We start from the raw sequence: 6000 nt of genomic DNA, 5'->3' as shown, positions 1-6000 counted from the left end.
CAAACTTTGAAGGTGCACTTGGAAGATTTAGAACACCACATAGCATATCACCAGCTGCTTTGCCCTTACCAATTGCTCGCAATCCATAAACTAACCTAATATTTACACTATAAAGTTCAGTTTTCTTGTATCCATTATTTACAGTTACTGAAACCGAACTTGGAAACTTACAGCTGTATTTACAAACACTGCATATTAAATTAAACTGGGCAGCCAGGCTAACATGGGATTCTACTTTCAGAGAAACGTTTCCATGACATTTTTTGCAGCACAAACTGTTTTCAAGAGCTTCACACAATATATTCGTATCAATGAGTTCAAAAACTTCATTCCCTCTATCAAGTAAATTATATATCTCTTCCAAATCTCTTAGTTTTTTATGAGAAGCACTGTTTTCATTTGGTGTAAGTTCGTTCGGCAAATCAGTAATAAGTGGATTCACATTTTCCAACAGTGATGATGATGAACTGCTTTGCTTTGCTAATGAATCATTATTTCTTTTCTTTTGCCAGTTCACACGCTTTTTAAATACTTTTGCTTTAGCTTTAGGCATTTTCACTGCGAAAAATGAATCACTAAATACGAAATAACTCAACAACAACTACTTTCTTATATCACACTGTTTACAAAACAGTCCCGCCACAAAGTCAAAGAGTAACTTGAGGAAACCAGAGAGAAACATTTTCGGGCAACTAGTGTATAAATAGTCGCTGGAAACCGGGATATTTGAATTCATGTCACTTTAAAGGTACTGCCAAAAAGTTCATGGTCAGCCACGAGAGACGTGTATAACTAAAGCGCAATACCCGATCTCACAAATATATAAAAATAAAATAGTTATAATTGTAGTAGAGCTATGTATGATACGTCATTTTAAAGAGGAAACATGGCAGAATATAATACGCCAATAAAAAAAAAATTCGATTTTTTAAACCAAAATCCGATTCCGTATCCCCTTAAGGCATGTTCTCTCTGTTTGAGAGAAATTATTATCAGCAAACTGAAGGTGTTGCGAAGAGTAGTCCATTATAGCATTGCTTGACGAACGTTTGCGTGAAATACTTTGAAGCATGCGGATTAGAAGCTGACAATTTCAAACCTACGTTTTTGTTATAGATACATGGGCGAATGTTTGTGATGTGGCAACGTGGAACGAAAGAAATTGAAGAGTTTAGGGAATATTACAACTCTATCCATTCTAATATAAAACTTGAAGAAGAGAGTCATTAAACTTTCTTCGATGTGCTCATTATGAGAAGAATGGATGGATCCTTGGGTCACAGAGTACATAGAAAACGCACGCACCCAATGCTTCGAGCCATCACTGTTCGTAAAAAGAAATTCCGTGCACACAGCGTCCATACAGCGTCCATACAGCTCTAACACTTACAGACAAGAAGAGCCTCACTGAAGAATTACACCACCTTCGAATAGTGTTCCCAAAGATTGGTTACTCGGATTTTCAAACTGTATTGAGCGAAATATAAAAAGTGTTCTATGTAATGTTGAAGAAAGTCTAAGTCTCCAAAATACAGACGTGTACCGTATTCCATGCGAATGTGGCATGTCTTACGTGGGACAGACGATTATGAGTGCAAATCAGAAATTCTTTGCCCCTATTTTTTATTAGCCAAATTAAGGTACATACAGGTAATGACAAATATGCATCCTATTATACGTGCTTTACACTATTTTCCCACATATTCCCCACACCGGTTCACACATTTATCCCATCAGACCACTAAATTTGAGATGCCTTGGGGCTGAAATCGTCCAGCTGGCTGTGGAACCACCCTCAGACTGCTGTCTTGGCTTCATCGTTACTTGTGAATCGCTGTCGTGCCAAAAACTTCTTCAGTGGTCCGAAAGCGTGGAAATTGCTAGAGGCGAGGTCTGGACTGTGTGCTGCGTGCCCAGAATGTCCCAGTGAAATGCCCAGAGCTTTTCGACAGTTTTGATTGCCACGTGTAGTCTCGCATTTTCATGGAGCAGTATACGTTGCCCACATCGAGAATTTCTCGTCGCCTTCGACTAATGACTGTTCTCAGACGTGGCAGTGTGGAACAATAACTGTCAGCATTGATGGTCGCACCTTCTGGCACGAAATCTAGCAGGAACGGTCCATGGCTATCCCAGAAGGCCGTTAACGTCACTTTCCCAATAGATGGCGCTAAACGGAATTTTTTTGTCACAAGCAAACCCGGATCTTTCTGCATCTCTGCTGCTTGGATTCCAGCGTGGAATGCCGTATCCACATTTCATCGTCAGTAACAATGTGGTCCAGGAAACTTCAACTTCGCCCGCAGCTCGTGGTCGTACGGTAGCGTTCTCGCTTCCTGCGCCCGGGTTCCCGGGTTCGATTCCCGGCGGGGTCAGGGGTTTTCTCTGCCTCGTGATGGCTGGGTGTTGTGTGGTGTCCTTAGGTTAGTTAGGTTGAAGTAGTTCTAAGTTCTAGGGGACTGATGACCATAGATGTTAAGTCCCATAGTGCTCAGAGCCATTTGAAACTTCAACTTCGTTTGATTACCTTTCCAGATGGTTCAGTGAAGAAATCGTTTGGTTCCCTTTCAGCCAACTGCTTAGGCTAGGCACCCACCAACATGAAACCTTCCAGTATCCTAAGGACTCGTGAACGATGTTGTAAGCACTCCCATACCATATGCCAAGCTCCTGGGAAATGGCCATAATGTGCGTACGCCGATCTGCTTTCTCCCTTGCATCCACGAGGGAAATATCGTCAGCCGGCGACGAATGCAGCCTTCCTGACCTCTCATTGTCAAGCCCTTTGTCGAACTCACAACACAACCACCTTACAGTTCTCAGAGCGAGATGGTTTCCCTCATATGTGGACTGCATGTGCCTGTAGATCTCGCTGGGCGTTCGTCTCTTGCTCCACAGAAAACGCGTTCGTCTCTTGCTCCATAGAAAACGAATCACATTTCGTTCCTCTAACGCCATGGATGTGTGAAGCACAGCCACCATCTTTAGAACTGACAGCAGCGCCGTGCAGCGGAGCTAGCGTCAGATAAGGCCGTCACGAGAGTCAGGAGGCCACAATTTATAACCAATTAAGCAACTCAAATCGCGTGGCAAACAAAGTAGCGTTCTTCTCAAATTTACACGAATCTTAAATATTAAAGCAAACCCCTCATCTGCTAACTCTAAAAAAAAAAAAAAAAACTCTTGGCGGAGGGGATGACTCAGTGTTGTCGCCAATGTGACGAACGAGAGTACAACTTATTTTACGAAAAAACAGGGGTACGCAACAGAAGCTTTCCACTTTCAGCATACAAAATGCACATTGGTACTGTCCTGGAGCAATGTCTTCTCGATTAGTCAGCCTCTTCCGACCAAGCCTGGTGGCGGAATGATTCAGTCGACCAAAATTTTGGAGCAAAAGCAAGCGATTTTCCCACACTGGTCAGGTGGCGTTATGGTCTACTGTTCTTTGATACAGAGAAAACAAAAATGTCATGCTCAGATATGCTCTGGAAATGGCGGTGGTGCACGGCATTCTCTGGTGTGAGCCAATGAAAGTACGGAGTAGGCCATGGCCCAAATTCTGCGAAAACTGCCCAAGTCACTGGGGATGCTCATCCTTGGTAATGTTCCATGTTGCATGAATCCTGCATTCGTATAGTTATCTTTTAACCTGGGTTCATAGTGCAGGCTTGACAGTAGGAGCAAAAATTGCTTAAAATACAAGTGAAACTAACGTTAGAACTACATTGTTTTTTAAAAAAAATTATCATATATCATAAAATAATGCTTTCTCACATCAGGATGTCAAAATTACATTAACAGTGTGATACAAAGAAGTTTTATCCGTAGTGAACTTGCGTGAGAACGACATGTTGTGAACTCGTTGGTAGTATCTAATACCTCTTGCATTATAAAAGGTCTGCTCACCCAAAACTTCCTCGCAGTTTTGGGATTCGAACTCAAGATCTTTGCCTTTCGTAGCCAAATGACTGAACTACAAAAGCTCGCCTCATGACATGCCCTCTCACCCGTACTTCTGCTGGTACCTCATATGAGTCTATTAATATGTTTTTACTTCTTACAAGCTGTATGATACGTTAATCTCAGTGTGAAACGACATATAATGAATGCAGTAGTATCAAAAATGAAATCAAGTGGCGCCTCAGTGCGTCTGTCTATAACTATGACCTTGTGACTAGTACCTGTGGACGTGTGTTGCGTCAATGGTGGTATGTGGTATGTGTTTACCTATCGAAATGAATGGGTGAGAAAAATTATTTCTTGTGGATAGCAAGACGTTTTTTTACTAGATTAATTGTACTTGTACATAAAAATGTTATCCACAAAAATTGATTGTTTTTGCGTGTGTCTAATATGCAGATTAGTAATAAAAACCTTTCTCGTTCTGAGACAAGATTAAGTTACACCATTATGTTGCACATAGCTACACTCCTTTGAAAGGATGGCTGTTTCTGACAAATGGCCGGGAGACCGGTGTGCTGACCACATGCTCCTCTATATACACATCCAGTGACGCGTGTGGGCTGAGGATGACATGTTTGCCTGTCAGTACCATTGAGCCTTCATGGCCTCTTCAGGAGGAGTATGGCTTTCAGTGCCTTCTGTTTACTGTCACCTGTAACCTGCTGGCTGACACGGCAATAAAACAGGCACATGCAAGTGGTCCATCCGTGGTTTAGCACAGGGCGGTTGCTGATGTGCACTGCCCCAAGGCGAGGGGAGTCTTCCATTCTATCTGCTGTTTGAGCCTCTTTTACCCCATCTGCCCCCGTAGCAGTCGTAACACTCAACTAGCGAGCTTTGGAAGTGTACGCAATGCTACAATGGCACATGATAATCCTGAAATAATCTTCCCCATGAGTGAATATTTAGAGTAAATGTCAATGTGTAGTCATGAAAATTTAATAAAAGAACTTAAGCTTGACGTCTATCTTTAATTTACTTCATCACAAATCAAGACAAAGCAAAACATGGTTTTCACAGTAAATTTTCTCTCTTTGTATGACTATATCAACTTTTACCAGATTATATATATTCTTATGTCATTTGAAGGTGGTCTCTTGGTGATATTAATCTCCTGCACCTAATTGTGTTTCAGGAATATATAAGAGTTGCTGCTCCATGCTGTGTTGAGCAATTCATACAGACTACTGTTGTGCATGCAATGTGGGCTGCCTCACCACTATTGTCACATACAGAATGCCCCTTACAAGCAAGTGTCTTGATTCAATACCATTGCCACTTCAAACATCAAAAGAGTCTGATGTACATAACCTTACTCTGAATCAAAGGAAGCTTGAGTCAATGCACTCTCGCAAAGTAGGTCAATCAAATGTTGCTATAAAGTTGGCAGTTTGCTTTATTGTAATTTCTTGTTTGGATTTCTCATTGATTACCCACTGAATACAGACAGCAGAAGTAAAGATGTCCAAAGATACCCTCAGAGTTACTTTGAGGGTATCAAAGCAGAATTTTCAGATGAAATGGTTCATTTTACATATTATTTTTCACAACTAGAAAATGTAACATCAAAAACATTTCCAACATTGTGGTAATTTACTCATTTTTTAAAATACTACTCCATCACCTTTTGCAAATGCTACAATGATATTAAGAATATATAGTTGCAGCCGTGTGTGTTACAAGTGGATGAAGTTAACTAAAAGTTTTGCAAAATTGTTGTCAATATTTAATGAAAGTACTTCTTGATACAGTCACTGACAATAGTGTATCACATAAGACAGACTTTGAAATTATCCTTAAAGATTTATCGTGAAAAATTGAGGAAAGTGAACGTTTAATATGGTGGCTAATTAACATTTAATTTCTACATTGGCATGTGGTATTGTTCAAGAATTGTACTTGTATGTATTTTTTGGAAATAAACTCTCCAAACAGTTGAGGCATAGAGTTGTTAAAAGGCTCATAGACAAGACTGAGAACTTTGTTAGCTTTGCAGCTCAGCACTTATTGGGGTTAGGGGCTGTGTCACATGAA

This window comes from Schistocerca americana, chromosome 2 (assembly GCF_021461395.2).
Source record: "Schistocerca americana isolate TAMUIC-IGC-003095 chromosome 2, iqSchAmer2.1, whole genome shotgun sequence".
Lineage (NCBI taxonomy): Eukaryota > Metazoa > Arthropoda > Insecta > Orthoptera > Acrididae > Schistocerca > Schistocerca americana.
Note: the sequence above shows the minus strand (reverse complement) of the source record.